Source organism: Podarcis gaigeae, assembly GCF_964106915.1.
Source record: "Podarcis gaigeae genome assembly, chromosome: 9".
NCBI lineage: Eukaryota > Metazoa > Chordata > Lepidosauria > Squamata > Lacertidae > Podarcis > Podarcis gaigeae.
Window position 1 is genome coordinate 79,457,168 of NC_139685.1, and position 16,313 is coordinate 79,473,480.

Here is a 16,313-nt window from a genome sequence, read left to right on the forward strand (position 1 = left end):
GGCCCGCGGACAGTCATGAGTAGAATGTGTCCTTTAATTTAAAATTAAAATTAATAATAATAATAATAATTTATGTATACCCCGCCCATATGGCTGGGCTTCCCCAGCTACTCTGGGCGGCTTCCAACAGAACACTAAATTCAATAACCTATTAAACATTAAAAGCTTCCCTAAACAGGGCTGCCTTCAGATGTCTTCTAAAAGTTTGGTAGTTCTTCTCTTTGACATCTGCTGGGAGGGCGTTCCACAGGGCGGGCGCCACCACCGAGAAGGCCCTCTGTCTGGTTCCCTGTAACTTGGCTTCTCGCAGCGAGGGAACCGCTAGAAGGCCCTTGGAGCTGGACTTCAGTGTCTAGGCAGAACGATGGATCTCTGGGTTATTTGTGGGGTCTGCCTGGTGTTTTTACATGAGTAGAATGTTTTATTTAAAATGCATCTCTGGGTTATTTGTGAGGCACAGGAATTCGTTCATCCCCCCCAAATACATACATACATACATACATACATACATACATATATATATATATAATCCTGCCCCCCACAAGGTCTGAGGGACAGTGGACCGGCTCCTTGCTGAAAAAGTTTGCTGACCCCTTAGACAAAAGGCGGGATATAACTGTTAACAACAAATAAAGAAGTGATCAGGGTTTGGGTTGAATTGGGCTTTGGTGGTGCAGCCAATGCGATGGTGAAGCCGCGAGGGGGGCGGCATTTCCCCCTGGAGGGTCTCGGGTGGGGGGCTTCCCCCCCGCCACCCACTTCACCTTCTTTCCAAGCTACTGAGCCGCTGGAGATCCTCGGCTGCGGACTGAGAGGGGCGGATCGGGACCTGCTGGACAGCTCCGCTGCCAGGGCGCGGCTGCAAAAGCAATGCAGAAACAAATCAGCACACGCACCCTTTTCGTTTATCAAAAACATAAGAAGAGCCTGCTGGATCGGGCCCACGGCCCATCTAGTCCAGCGTCCGCTTCTCACAAGGAGTGCCCAGCCAGATGCTTGTGGGAAGAAGCCCTTCCCCTCAGCGGTGGGTCAGAAGCGCTGCTGCCTCTGACTGTGGGGTGCAGGGCAGAGCCATGGTGGCTAATAGACAGCCCTCGCTTCCACGAATTTGCCTAATTCTCTATTAATGCCTTCTAGATTCTTAAAAAGCAGAGAGATCACCTTGCCAACAAAGGTCCATATAGTTAAAGCTCTGGTTTTCCCAGTAGTGATGTATGGAAGTGAGAGCTGGACCATAAAGAAGGCTGATCGCCAAAGAATGGATGCTTTTGAATTCTGGTGCTGGAGGAGACTCTTGAGAGTCCCATGGACTGCAAGAAGATCCAACCTCTCCATTCTGAAGGAAATCAGCCCTGAGTGCTCACAGGAAGGACAGATCCTGAAGCTGAGGCTCCAAGACTTTGGCCACCTCCTGAGAAGAGAAGACTCCCTGGAAAAGACCCTGATGTTGGGAAAGATGGAGGGCGCAAGGAGAAGCGGACGACAGAGGAGGAGATGGTGGGACAGTGTTCTCGAAGCTACCAGCATGAGTTTAACCAAACTGCGGGAGGCAGTGGAAGACAGGAGGGCCTGGCGTGCTCTGGTCCAGGGGGTCACAAAGAGGCGGACACGACTAAACGACTCAACAACAACAAAGATTCCTGCGGAAGGGAGTTCCGCAGTTTAACTCTGCGCTGCTTGAAGGACTTCCTTGGATGCGTCCTGAATCTTCCAGCCTTCAGCGTCCCCGGATGCCCGTGAGTTCTAGCCTAGTGTTGAGAGAGAGAGAGAGATAGATGGAGAGAGAGAGAGAGAGAGATGGAGAGAGAGAGATGGAGAGAGAGAGATGGAGAGAGAGAGAGAGAGAAACTTTTCTCTTTCCACTTTTCCAAGGCCACGCATAATCTCACAAAAGTCTACCACTGCCGCCTCCTCCTCCTCTCACTCGCCTTTTCTCTAAGCCAAGGCATCCTGAAGCCTCTGCTGTGGAAACTTCTGCAACTGAGCCAGACTGTTCTTGCAAGGATTTCGGCTGAAATAACTTCTCTCTCTTTCTCTTTCTCTCTCTCTTTATTTCTCTCTCTCTCTCTCTCTCTCTCTCTCTCTCTCTCTCTCTCTCTCTCTTTCTTTCTCTCTCTCTCCCCCCCCCCCCCTCAACAATCCCAGCCGCCGAGGCGTCTCGCTCCGCTCCCGGAGTTGCAGCTCATCTCACACCTCAGCTCGACTGTGTGTTGCCGACGAGCCTTTCAGCTGTTTTTTCTCAGTCCTCCTCCTCCTCCTCCCCCCGCTCTCATTCTCAATTCAGTCACTTGCTATAGGTATGTTTTAATCCCCAGCATGGTAGATTTTAATTAGTCTTTGTACAGATGGCCAATTAACATTCATTACTTTTGCCTTGAGCGATTAATTATGAGTTTGGATAGAAAAAGGAGAAGAAGATGGGGGAGGCGAGATGGGCAGGTGAAATTTTCTTTTTAAAAAAAAGAGAGAGGATTTAAATCCGAGATGGTGATTGGCTTAGCTCGGGATTTCTGTGGGATAGAGAGGGGGGGTCTCCCCGCTCTCAACCCCAAGGACTCTTATTTGGGGATGTGGGGCGGGGGCTCTTCAAGGGAAGGCCAGCCAAACTTCCTCCACTGCTGGGAAGGGGCTCCGGGATGTGCTTGCTGCTCTCCACCACTCCATGTTTTACAAAATAATCCCATTTAAATGCTAATTGTTTCCCTGAGTCTAGAGCAGGAGGATCACTCAGACCTGTGAGTGTGTGTGACAGACAAACAAGGTAGCCTGTCCTCTTGCCTAGAGTGAAATGTTCCTTTCCGTTCTGCTTAAGAGGATCACGGCCCTTTCGCAGTGCCCTCAGCCCTCTCCGTCCGAGGAACATCCTAGGAAGCCACCTTATTGTAAACCCAACCCACTGGTCCAGGGGGCTCCAGAGCTTCAGGCCAGCCGTACCAGAAGATGCTGGTGGGGACTGAACCCGGGACCTTCTGCCTGCAAGGCAGCTGCTCTGCCACTGAGCCAAGGCCCTCTCGGGTCCAACTCGGCACCAGCTCAGCTCAGAATGGGGAGGCGGGAAATCCCAACCCAGAGAAACAATAAAATGAGCCCCCTATACATATGGAACTGGGGGTGTGGGGTTTCCAGTCAAAATCACAAATACATGATTGCCAGACAGACACATGAGGGACTGGCACGCATAGAGTTCCTGAATCAATATAGAAGGAACTGCATGAGGTCACTTTCTTAATGCTTTGGTGGGAATTTCTAACAAAAGAGACTTCCTGTCTGAGCGCTCTCTCTCTCTCTCTCTTCTTTCAAGCCAGTGGTGTGAGCAGACTCAGAGCCCAGACTCCATTTCAGAAACTAATTTTATATTTTGTAACTAAGAAGTGTTTTTACCTGCATACTATTTTGATGTATCTGCTGCCTGCATTGAAATGTAAGTAAACCGTGTGTGTGTTTTAATTCCTAAAACATGTGGTTTATTCTTAGCAATGAGGATAAAGAACGGAAGGTCAGCAGACCACAAATAAACTGGGATAAAAAGGTGCAATTTCCTAATTCCTAGCTTCTAGGAAGCTGCAAAAGCGCATAAGTGTTTTTATTTTGCTAAAAGGGATTCACAGCCTGTTTACTCTCAGGGGAGTGCAACAGGAGGTTTAAATTTACATTTACAGAGTTAATCCTCAATCCATCTTCATCATAAGGAGACAACGTGTGCATCCCCCGTGCATGAAAACGGCACATCTCTCATGCCACCGTGACCCAAGTTCGGAAAGCATGATGCGTTGTAGCTTCCCAACATGTGTGACTTTGGCAAAAGAGAGGTAATCCGTGGGGCAGCTGACTGCCCTGGCCAGCCGCAAAACACCCCAAAGTCTACACATTCCACTGTCTGATGAGCCCAGAGGAGCAAAGGCACTCAGGTTTGTTGCTATGTCCAGGACTCGGCTGCTCCTATTTCCTCTCACTCCCACAACCTTTTATCCATCTCTGTTGATGATGCCTGCATTCTTCACTGACCAGCCTCAAAATTTCAACTTTAATTTTGTTTCTGTTGTTTTAAAGATGCTTTTATTCTTTTATCTCCTGTTGTTTGCAGCCCTGCGCTCCTTTGGGAGAAAGGGTGGGATATAAATTATAACAAGGACAATTCTTGTTCAGGGGCACTTCTAGGGCTTCTGCCATGTCATCCACTGTAGTCTGGAAGCAAGGAGCTTTGTCTTCTACTACTCCATAAAACTGTGGTATATTTCATCCTTCTTATTAGGGGTCAGGGGTCCCTTTACCTTTACCTAAGACAGGGTCTTCAGAAATAGCATTGATAAAGAGGGTAAAGTCCGTCTGTCAGGTTTCTCCAGTGCCCCCTCCTCATCGCTGCCTTTGCTTGGGCACCTTTAGCCAGGGCGACTGGCCGCATTTGTGGCCCCCTGGACTAGAGGGAGGCCCTAGTCCCGCATCTCCTACGACTGCACGTCCTACCTATGAAGTATGATGGCAGGATATGGCCCTCGGTGAGTCTCTGCCTTTCAAATGTGCACATTTCCTGAAAGCAATATGGAGTGTCTAAATATATGGAGCAAAAATCTGTTTACCCTAATCAGGGGCTGGGAGGCTGCCATCCATATGACTGCTAGGAATTGTAAATTCAACATAAATTAACTTGTGCGTGAGAGAGGGAGAGAAAGAAGAGAGAGAATTAACAGTGACATATTTTCTTGTATTTACCACTCTGAGATGAGGATGCATGCAGGGAGCCAGCGAGGGATGGCGCTGGAGGTTCTTGACATTCCCCTGGCAGCCACATGCACAGGCAGGGACGCTTTCGTGCACAGGCACACACACCTACGTTGGGGCAGGGAGGGACTTGATTGCTGCACAGATCTCTTCCGCTGCTCAGTGGCTGGGCCGCTCCAAAGTCTCCATTCTTTGCTCATGGCCTGTGCATCCTGCCTCGGGAACTCCCAGTCTCAGAATAGGGGGGTTACAACTCATTCGGTCCTGAAGGATGCAGACGCAGAACAGAAGCAGCTTTTATTGGATCAACTGATTACCTTAAGATTTGCAAACATTACTGAAGGCATGGATATGAAGACCTGCCTGATCTCTGTGGTCCATCAGCAGGGAACTTCAGGGCTGGATTACTGCAATGTGCTGTATGTGGGGCAGTCCTTGAACCTGGTTCGGAAGGTGCAACTGGTGCAGAATGAGGTGGCCAGAATGCTTTTAGGGGAACATAACTGGCAACGTTTTATTTAGCAATTATTCTTCCTCTTTCTCGCTTGTGTGAGAATACAAATATCTATTTCAGCAGAGTTAAAAATCACCATCCATGAGCAGCTTATCTCTGGAAGCTATATGAGGGCAAGGTTGCATAACCTTCTAGAGCAATTATGATACCCCAAGATGCTTTAGGCAGACTTGGATTATCTTCTCCCATTTATGTTTCCCTCTTAACAAAGAAATCACTCTCAGACTGTTAAGTAAATAGGAAAATCCAATGTTTATTCACATCACAATCTTGCCAGGATTCAACAGATACAGTGATGAAAAATCAGGCAGGCTATAATCCTTAAACAATACAAGTATACATAGTCCAGTTTAAATTACTCTCTGGAGGAGAGCAAAGGAACACCCCCCCCCCCACACACACAGGTAGGAAAAAGAGTGTGTAGTGACAGGAAGAAGTAGAGATTAAGTTTCTATTGTTCCCCTTCCCACAACAAAAGTTTAGAGGCTATTGCATCATAGAGTCCCCTGTTTGTGACTATCTAGCCATCATGCAATCTGTGATTTGGTGGCAGATCCTCCCACAGTTAAAACATCTGCCCAACTACTAATGAGCCACATTCAAGGTCATTGTATTCATTTACATTGCCCTCCACTCCAGAGTACCTTAAAGGTAAAGGTAAAGGGACCCCTGACCATTAGGTCCAGTCATGACTGACTCTGGGGTTGCGCACTCATCTCGCTTTATTGGCCAAGGGAGCTGGTGTACAGCTTCCAGGTCATGTGGCCAGCATGACTAAGCCACTTCTGGCAAACCAGAGCAGTGCACGGAAATGTCGTTCACCTTCCCGCCGGAGCGGTACCTATTGATCTGCTTGCACTTATATGTGCTTTCAAACTGCTAGGTTGACAGGAGCTGGGACTGAGCAACAGGAGCTCACCCCGTTGCGGGGATTCGAACTGCCGACCTTCTGATCAGCAAGCCCTAGGCTCTGTGGTTTAACCCACAGCGCCACCCGCATCCATCCAGAGTACCTCAGGGGTCACCTAAACCTTCTATCCCATCTCAGCTACTGAGGTCATCTGCAGGAGCTTTGCTGGCGAGGTTCACCTGACAGCAACAAGAAACTGTGCCTTTAGTGCCACCGCCCCAGTCCTGTGCATTCAGCAGGCACCTCCTGTTTCAACCTGCCACATCCATCTGAAACTCCAGCAGGTGAGGAGAGCTCTAGTGATTGCATTATCCAGAAGAACACGGGAGCGGAAGGAGGATTGCCCTGAATTTTCCACTGTTGGGAGAGGGAGGGCAAAATAATATTTTGCATTGGTCCAAAGAGTTGTTTTGAATTCTGCCAACTTTCAACCCTTTGGATAGTTGTCTTCAGGAGCAGCTGAAGATAACTGTCCATATAGACAGCTCCCTCATGTGGACCAGACACTTGCCAAGGCTGGCCCAGAGCGCCCTGATGCCACATAATGTATGTTGCTGTGCACAAGCCAATATTTCGGAGAATTCTGGAGTGCGCTTCCAGGCTGGGACCTCTCTCAGGGATTGATTGAGTTCCTTGACAGTTGGGCAAACCTTGAATCTTGCCACCACTGTGAATAACCAGCAGGATCAATAACTTATATAATTCAAGGTTTTCATTTTGGGGCGGGCTTGTTGTTGTTTTTAAATTCCGTGCAATTTGGAGCGTGCAGGATTTCTCCTTTCCTGGAAAAAAGAGGTGAAGTTTCTGTGCTCGCCCCTAGTCCTATAATCAGCCTTCATCAACCTGGTGCCCTCCAAGCAAACTGCAACTCCCACCAGCTCCAGCTATTTTATCCAGCACCCTTTCCCAGCCTACCTTTCAGGCCTAGTGGTTAGAGTTGGGCCAGTCACGGTCTCTCAGTCTAACCTACCCCATAGGGTTGTTGTGAGGATACAATAGGGAGGGAGGGAGAGAACCTCGTATGCCACCTCGAGCTCCTTGTGGGAAGTTCTGTACTACTCAAGAGCTTGCTTCACTTTCAACACTGTTTGTCCAATGAAAAGTAACACCCAAACCTTTTGAGATCCTGTCTGAAGGGTTAATTCACCCACCCACTCCTAATTACTCGTGACTGAATACATTCCCCTCTCCACCCCTCATCAGCCAGTGTGGTGTAGTGGTTAAGAGCGGTAGTCTCGTAATCTGGGGAACCAGGTTCGAGTCTCCGCTCCTCCACATGCAGCTGCTGGGTGACCTTGGGCAAGTCACACTTCTTTGAAGTCTCTCAGCCCCACTCACCTCACAGAGTGTTTGTTGTGGGGGAGGAAGGGAAAGGAGAATGTTAGCCGCTTTGAGACTCCTTAAAGGGAGTGAAAGGCGGGATATCAAATTCAAACTCTTCTTCTTCTTCTTCATCAAGGATGATGCAAGATCACCCTCAACAGGTCCTCTGAACAGTTTAAGGTAAAGGTAAAGGGACCCCTGACCATTAGGTCCAGTCGTGACCGACTCTGGGGTTGCGGCGCTCATCTCGCTTTATTGGTCATGTGGCCAGCAGGACTAAGCTGCTTCTGGCGAACCAGAGCAGCGCATGGAAACGCCGTTTACCTTCCCGCCAGAGCGGTACCTATTTATCTACTTGCACTTTGACGTGCTTTCGAACTGCTAGGTGGGCAGGAGCAGGGACCGAGCAACGGGAGCTCACCCCGTCATGGGGATTCGAACCGCCGACCTTCTGATCGGCAAGTCCTAGGCTCTGTGGTTTAACCCACAGCGCCACCCGCGTCCCTCTGAACAGTTTACTTTCTGCATTGCAGGGGGTTGGACTAGATGGCTTTTGAGGTCCCTTCAAACTCAACCATTCTTTGGTTCCACCTTTCTGACCAGGCAACCAGGAAAAAAGCCAATTCAGAATGAATTCCCCCCACCTCAGAATCCAAACACAAAAGCCACAGCTGGCCATTGCCCTGACTTCCCTTGGAAAGCTCACCATTTATCTCCAAAGGCCCATTTTCTACAAAACGTCTCATTTATTTGATAGAACCAGTGAAGGAGACCTGCGAAAGGAAAGAGATCCACGCTGGCTTGAGAGGACAGGGGATGAAACCCCTTCAGGCGGCACAAGACGAGCCCGCCCGCCCACATTGCCAGAAAAGGATAAATACGGGGGGGTGGGGAGAGGGTCAGTCACCATTTTGGCAAGGCAGACTGTTAACTTGCTCGCGCGAAGGGATGGAAAAAGTTTCCAGGAATTGGCAGCTCCCTCCACATTCATCAAAAATGCTGCAAACTTGGCTCCTGCGCACCTCAGCAACATAATGTTAAATGGCATCAAGACAGTATATCAGCCATTTACATATGTTGCTTATAGACGCCAAACTTATTAACACAATAAAACTGCTGTGAAGATGCTTCCCTGCCTATTTCTCTCATTGTGAATGTCAGCGCTGTGAGCACCTAGCAGGCTCCAACGGAAACACGCCGGGTTTGCCTTTCTTACGGCAAGGCAGGAGCGTCAAGCGATGAATCACGCTTCTCCCCCGGACCCCTCGGGCCATGCCCAGGAGATGCTGGAGGGGACGCGCTCGCCTCGGGGGCAGCAGGAAGGGGGGCAGGCGGGGCTCCCCGCAGAGGAAGAAGGCCCTCCCCCCCATGGCACTTGCAGCCTGACTAGAACCAACCGGGGTGGGGGGTGGGGGGGGGGCGGCCCTCGGCACATACAGGCCACACCCTCTGAACAGAAGCCCCGCCCCTAATCTTAGCTGGATGAGACCAGGCTTTGGTCACTCAGTGGCAAGGAGAAGGCACTTTGCATGCGCTCAGAAACACTCTCTCCTTGGCCGTTGCTTTGCATGTCCCAAGGCAGTCAGAACTGGGGGTTGTTTGGGGGGGGGAGGGGGCTTTAATTTTTAGTAAAAGCTGCCTTGGATTGATCCCTGCAAATGTCCACGTGCAGACCCGTCTCGTTCCTCCTTGGCAGGACCCTGGACTCTGCGAGAGATGTTGTTTACTTTCCAGGAAGATGCCTTATCCCAAATTAGACCATCGGTCCATACAACCCAGTACTGTCTACACTAACTGGCAGCTGCTCTCCGGGGTTTCAGGCACGGATTGAACCCGGAGCCAATGCAGACGCCCTAACCTTGAGCTATGGCACCCTTTTCCCCAGCCCGTGTGCGCGGTTGTTTTCCTGCGGCCGCATGGGGACTTGGGGGGCTGCCTTGGGCTGAGGTGAGACCACCTGCCCATCTGGTCCAGGTTGGTCTACTCCGACTGGCAGCGGTTCTCCGGAGTCTCAGGTAGAGAAGGGTCTCGCCCATCACATGGACCCAGATACTTTTACAGGGGAGTCGCCTAAGATCTTCCATGGCGGGCGCCTTTACTTGGTTACTCGCCTGGAGTGGCTCCACGTGGACTCCGAAAGGCGAGAAATAATAGAGATCAGGCTCGGAAGGGAGCCGCGCCTCCCCCAAAGCCAGTGGCCACCGAGACCTCGGGTCAGGTTCGGCCTGGCTTGGAAGCCCCAAACCCTTCGCCGCCAGGCAGCACCCGGGACAGCTCCATGGGAGCCGCTTGCCCCGACACGACCCACGAGAACCAGAAGCTCGCCTGGGATGCCTGGACTTCGGGATCTCCTTCTCCAGCTCCACCGGCCCTCAAGGAGAGGTCTCCAACTTGGAGCCTGGAACGCCCCGTCGGCTCTCTAGGTGCGCTACATCTGCCTTGGGTTCCCGGGTCATGTTGTTGTTTAGTCCTTTAGTCGTGTCCGCCTCTTTGTGACCCCCTGGACCAGAGCACGCCAGGCCCTCCTGTCTTCCACTGCCTCCCGCAGTTTGGTCAGACTCATGCTGGTAGCTTCGAGAACACTGTCCCACCATCTCGTCCTCCGTCGTCCCCTTCTCCTTGCGCCCTCCATCTTTCCCAACATCAGGGTCTTTTCCAGGGAGTCTTCTCTTCTCATGAGGTGGAGCCTCAGCTTCAGGATCTGTCCTTCCAGTGAGCACTCAGGGCTGATTTCCTTAAGTATGGAGAGGTTTGATCTTCTTGCAGTCCATGGGACTCTCAAGAGTCTCCTCCAGCACCAGAATTCAAAAGCATCAATTCTTCCCCGATCAGCCTTCTTTATGATCCAGCTCTCACTTCGGAATCACAGCACTGTAGAGTTCCCAAGGGTCATCTAGTCCGACCCTATGTAAGGCAGGAAGACAAAGCGTCATCCGAGCCACTCCGCCGCTATTAGAAGGGAACCGCCAGAGGCCTAAGGAGCGCGGTCAGGGGCTGAGAGGGGGCTTCCCAGTGGCGCACCTGGCTGGCCCAGCTGAGGACAGGACACCAAACAGCAGCTCTGCCTTCCTTCCTCGGCTTATACTCCGCCTTTCCAAGAGGCGGCGCTTCCCCTTCTGCGCGGGGCTCTGGCAACTCCAAGGCTGAGATTTCAATGGGACTTCAGTGGGGTGAGGGGAGCTTTCTGCGGCTGCGGCGAGCAGGAGAGAAGGCGCGGTGAGCAGCAGGAAGGACGGGCGGCTGTGCTGCCTGGAAAGCGCCGTCCTGCTGCGGAGAGATCCCCGACGGCCTCTGCTTTTCTTCCGAAGCGACGGAGCCGCGGCTCTCAGAGCGCCTGAAAGTAGGAGGACCGAGGAGGAGGCTCTTCTCGGCTGGGGCTTCCGGCGGGTGCTGCGCTCCGCTTCTGCGCTCCGATGCGGCGCTCACGTCCGTGCTGGAACCGGCCTCCTGGGATCCTTTCCTGTCTGGGAGGCGCCAGTCCGTCGGGGTTCCCCTGCCCGGGGCTGCGGCCAAAACCAGTGGGTGCCTGGCAGGGCCCAGGAACAGCTCTCGACCCCGGGGGCTGAGATATCGCTCCCCGTTTTGCGTTTTTATCTCTCCCGCCTCTTATGGCCACCCTCCTGGTTTCCTTTGCGCCCCCAAAAGAGGTGATGAAGGCAGCTGCAAGCGTCATTAAAATCCCAAACTTGGAGACATCCTGAAAATGCTTTTGTCTGAAGTCCAGGCCCCGGCCAGAGCCAGTCGCAACAACAGCAACACACGCAAGGCACACGCGGCAACACGTGTCTCCTGAAAGAACAAACGCGGGGGTGGGGGGTTCAGGGGCGCAGGAAAAAAAAAGCTCTGAAGCGCAAACTTCTGCAACGCTACATACAAAGAAGTCCTACTGAGTTCAATAACACTTACGCCCAGGTAAAGCGTTCCTAGGAGCCGGGCCTGCCTTCGCTTCCAGATGCTCCGAGGCTTGGGCGCATCTCTGGGGTGGGCGGGGAAGGCAATCCTCCCTCTTTGCGATTCCCGCCGGGAAAACCTGGGGCGAAGGGCGAGGCGCCCAGTCCAAGGCGCTGCCTCTGTCCCCCCCCCCCCCCGCGCGGAATCGGGGCTCCTCAGAGCAAACTGGGCTCCGGAGCCGAGACTGCTCGGTGGTCCTTCCCAGAGCGAAGAAGCCGGCAGAGGCGGAGGGCTCCGAGGGGTACCTGCTGCAAGCGTGGGGGACAGAGAGAGACCCCCAGAGCAGCGCCCTGCACCAGGCCGGAGTGTCTGTCTGTCTCTTTCTCTCAGTCTAGCCTACTTCACAGGTTGTTGCGAGGAGAAACGCAGCCACGCGCCAGTCCCTCATTTCATTTCCACACTTAAAAAAATAATAATATTCGGGTGAAAATTGTTTCTACGGCTGCGGTTGCTTATTTCCCTTTCCATCCGGCAGCGGCTGGGTCCGTGCGGCTCCTTGTCGCGCTGTTCAGAGACGTTATTGCACCGTTCGCGCTGGATTCGTCTTCGCTGGACAGCCCCTCTTCTAGATCCGCTTTGAACTTGTTTGGGAGAATCCGGGGCTAGTCTTGGAGCCAGCTAAAAAAAATTCAAAACATTCTGCCACTGCGGCACCTTATTTTTCATAACTACTATTGTCGCTAATGCTGCTATTTTCAAAATCATTATCACATAATTTTGCAATTGCGCATTTACCACGGCGGTACGTTTTTTTAAATAACTGTTGCTATTATTATTATATTATTATTATTATTATTATTATTATTATTATTATTATTCCCTCCTCTTCCCAATTAAGCCTCCTGCGGGTTCCCTAGAAGCCTCCCCTCAGATCATGATCCAGGAGCCCCCGCCGAGACTCCCGCCACAGCTTGGTACAAAAATCTCCAAGAGAATCTCTGCAGCAGCAAAACCGTTTGCTTCGAGTGACAGACAGTTTGGCAGTTTTTAAAGGAAAAGGCAGCCCCTCCTCAGGAAGAGCTCACTGAGTCGCGCGTAGGTCAGCTCTGTGGGGCCAAGCCAGGGCGCCTCCTGGGCGGGGAGGGGGACCGGAGACCAGCCCCGCGCGCGGCATTTCCACGCCACCCGCAATTGCATTTTGCTCTTCTTTATCCAGACAAGCAAAAATAGAACGTTGGTTTCCCTCGGACACTAAAAAGATCGCTTAAACCGGTTTGCACATTAGACAGCAACTATAAGACGGAAAAGCACGGTTTTAAAATTAATGAAAAGCAATGCTCCCGTTAATATATTTTTCGCAAAAAGCACCCTCCCAGATCATCAGCGTAATGGGGGCCAGTAAAAGAGGGGTGCCTCCTCAAAAGCCGGGTGTTTTCAGCACACCGAGAGCGGTACGTGTCAGGCAAGAGTAACGGGCAGTGCAATCTTTAAGTCCCATTGAATTCACAAGACCTGTTGAATTTAGGCATTATAATATAGGTATTTCCTGAGTGCTGTAGTAGGAGATGAAAAGCACGTCTCTTATACTAAATAAAATAATGGTTTGGAGTATTCGGGATCCTCTTGTCCGCAGAACACATCTCCAGGCGAAAAAGGGGTTCTCTCCCGCGGGTTCAGCGCCCCAAATTCCCAAGGTGGATCTTGGCCCCCGAAGCAGCAGCTGCTGCCCGATCATGGCAAAAGCTGCAGAGAAGTCCAGGACTCCGTCCCAGGGCATCGGGGTCCCCCCCCCCCCCGCCAGGGCGCCGCAGAAGAAGGCCGAGCGTCCGCCTGGAGCGTGGAACCAGAAGCCAGGCGGAGCGGGGTCCGGAGACCCCCCCCATCCCTCCCCAAAAACCTCTCCCACCAGCCCGGTCGCCTTTTCTTCGGGATGGAATAGGAAAAAATAGGGGCTAGTGGCCTTTATATTGCAGATTATTCAGATACTGTACCCCAAATGCGTCGATGGCAACAGGATTTTTAAAAAAATGTGTTGCCGTATTTTTCTCGGAAAGAATAAATCCGAATTAAATAATGGCGTAGGGTGGGTGGGGGGAATAAGGCTGGTATTCTGACCACAACAACGTCCTTGGGAGGCTGCCATAAGGACGCCGTGTGCGCAAAGGACATCAGTCCCCGTCTGGAAGGGTCGCTCCTGCTGAACACTCGCCTCTTTCGCCCCCCGCTTCCATTCATTTGTCCTTGGTTAATATAAAATTATTATTATTATTATTATTATTATTATTATTATTATTATTATTATTTCTCTTGTCGCCTGTGCTTCTCCGCGGATTCCTGATTTCTCCTCTCTCCAGATAAATTCAACTCTCCTTTGAATGTTAAAAGGACCGTTTGCATCCGACCAAGCGCGGACCGCAAAGTCGTGGGGCAGACGGTGCCCTGTCAGACCCGAAGCGCAGGAGCGGCTCCCTCGAGTTGGGCGGCGTTTCCAGCGCCCAGATCCGTGAACTCCTTTGCGGGGGTTCCGCTTCCAGAAGGAGCCGCCCTGAAAACGTCTTTCCTCGGACTCACCGGGTTTAGACTTCGGGCCTCCCTCTTCGGATGTCCCGGGTCCCGGCTGGAGATTTCCACTCCAAAGCCGCCGCCCTTCAGGTGCCAACAAGCAGAGAGTCCGGGGCGGAGGGCTTCAAACTTCTCTTCCTCTCCTCTGTCCGCAGCAAGAGGCACCTCCTCTCCTTCTGCCAGAGAAAACCGGAGAAGCGAAACCGAGGAACAGATTTCCGCCTCTTGTCTCCCGCGGCTGCTTCAGCCGCGCCGCGAAGCGCCGAGGAAACCGGCCAGCGCCCTGACCGCCACCTCGAGGCGGCTCCTTGGCAGTCCTGCAAAGCGAAAGAGACTGGGAAGGACAGAAACGCGAATGGGCAGGATCCGGGTGGAGGGGAGAAGTCCCGCTTGGAGAAATAGCTCCTTTAGATCACCTTGTTCATGGGGGCGGGGGGGGGGTCCCGCTCCCGCAATCCCAAGAGAGGAGCCGGAGGCCTGGATCCCTTCAAGCGACCGAGGCCTGACACAAAGAGAGGCCGGCTTCCCCGTGGGGCGCTTCCCTGCCTCTCCCTCTTCTTGCCATCTAACACCCCCAAAGTCCCCTTCGCCAAGCCCCTCGCGACGTTTCCCAAGTCAGACCTCCCGGCCGCTTCGCTCCCGCTGCCCCTAACACCCCCCCGCCCCATATAGCCAAGCTTTTTACTATCCTTCGGGGGGGGGGGGCAGAGATAGTGTCCCTTCCTATTCACCGTAAATGCTGCCGCTTCGGTTTCCTTTCTCTCCAGGCGCGAGTCGAGAAGCACCGGAGGGCGCCAGGAAGGCCCGGAGCCGGGGAAAAATCCCCGTCGCGTAAAGAGCATTTCGGGTGTGGAGAAGTGCCAGCCTGGGACCCCGCAAAAACATATTCCTCGGGGTGAAGGAGAGACCCACTCACACGCGCAAAATGTCCCTTCCCGGCCCCCTTCGCCTTTGTTCCCGCTGGGCCCTCGCCTTCCCGCCCGGCGCGGATCTTGCCTCGGTCGCCCAAGACCAGCTTTCGGCTAACGGCTGGCGCGGCTCTCCCGGCTCCGCTCTCCGCCTCGGCACTGCTTCCGGGCGCCTCTCAATTCTGTCTAATAGTCCCCCCCGTCCGCGGCATCCCTTCGCAAAGGTTCCTTCTTTCTCCCCCCCCCCCCCTTCAGAACCCAAAATGTGGGCTCGAGGAACGAAGCTGCTTCACGAAGTTCAAGGCTGTCCAAAAGCGCAAGAGCCCGGAGCTGCCGGTGTCTCTCTTCAGGGTACCCCCCCTTCCAGAAAACACCTGCGGGTCCCTCAAGGGACAGCTCAGCCCGAGGGGGACCCCGAGGGGGCGGGCTGGCCTCACCAATCTCGCGGCAGCCTCGGGATTCCGAGCAAAATGGTGGGGGGCGCGCACTCAGGAAGGGTCCCCACGCAGAGAACGGGATTCAATCGGGGATTCCATCCAGCTCGGGGCGCGTCTGCTCCAGGACCAAAGGAGAGGCGTCGGGGGCCGGGAAAGGAAGAACGGCAGAGCCGCCCCGTGGGAGGGCCGCGGAAGGAACGCGCGTCTTCCGCGGGCCGCTGAGGCCCTTTGAGGAAAGAAAGGGCCGTTCTCGGCATCGGAAAGGCAGGCAGCAGGTTGGTTCGCCGAGAACCCTAAAAAAAGCCACGACTGTCCGCGTAAGTCTGCGTAGGGGCCCCCACGGCTTTCCCCGCGCCCCTTCCAGCTTGGAGAGGAAACCATCCGCGTCGCCCTCCGGGGAAGCATCCGGGGCCCCCCGGCAGATCCCGGGGAACTTTCCCCGAAGCTTCGCAGCCGGAGAGAGGGGCACCAGGGAGGCCCCGAAGGGGGACTGAGCAGCCTGAGCAGGGAAGGGTCTCCACACCAGACTAAGCCCATGCCACCCCCAGCAAAAAATAAGCCCCAAGCCCACCTGCTTCCTGCCCAACGGGCTTAAGGAAGGGAGAATCCGCGGGTGCCAACGTCGTCGAGAGAAGGAGCAGGCCCGCGTTTTCAAGCCCCATTTTCGGCTCCCGCCTCCCTTCCTCTGGCCAGGGGGCACCGCCTACCTGCCTCCAGTTCCACGTGGAGAAAGGTTCCTTCCAGGTGCCGATCGGACGGAGGCGGGAAGACGGCGAAAGAGCTCCAGAGGCTTTCTTTCTGTCCCCCCTTCTTCTTCCGAGGGGGCTGAGGCAGCGGGGAGGGGGAGCTGAGGGCGGGTCCAGAGCGGCGGCGGCGCAGCCTCCCCGGCGCTCCATTCCGCCTTTTGGCGGCGACCCCGATCCCTCCTCCCCTTCGCCCTCCCCTTCCCACGTGCCCTCCCCAACCCCGGGGCAGGTGAGGCTGGCCAATCAGAGGGGGCGGCCCGGCAGGTTCTCGGCTTATCTGGACGGCTCGCCCAGGAGCGCGCC

The 16,313-nt window shown here is 53.6% G+C and overlaps 1 long non-coding RNA gene across 2 annotated transcripts; it reads right to left on the reverse strand.

Moving 5' to 3' along the window:
* Positions 1 to 1,446: 1,446 nt before the first annotated feature.
* On the reverse strand, positions 1,447 to 16,117 carry LOC310853036. Of its 2 annotated transcripts, none has more exons than XR_014568512.1 (3): positions 15,972 to 16,117; positions 4,711 to 4,983; positions 1,447 to 1,748 (listed from the first exon to the last, which is right to left on the reverse strand). It is a non-coding gene; the product is annotated as an uncharacterized lncRNA (long non-coding RNA). The 2 variants fall into 2 exon arrangements; XR_014568513.1 differs by having other exon boundaries at positions 1,457 to 1,748; positions 4,828 to 4,983; positions 15,972 to 16,089.
* Positions 16,118 to 16,313: the final 196 nt, after the last annotated feature.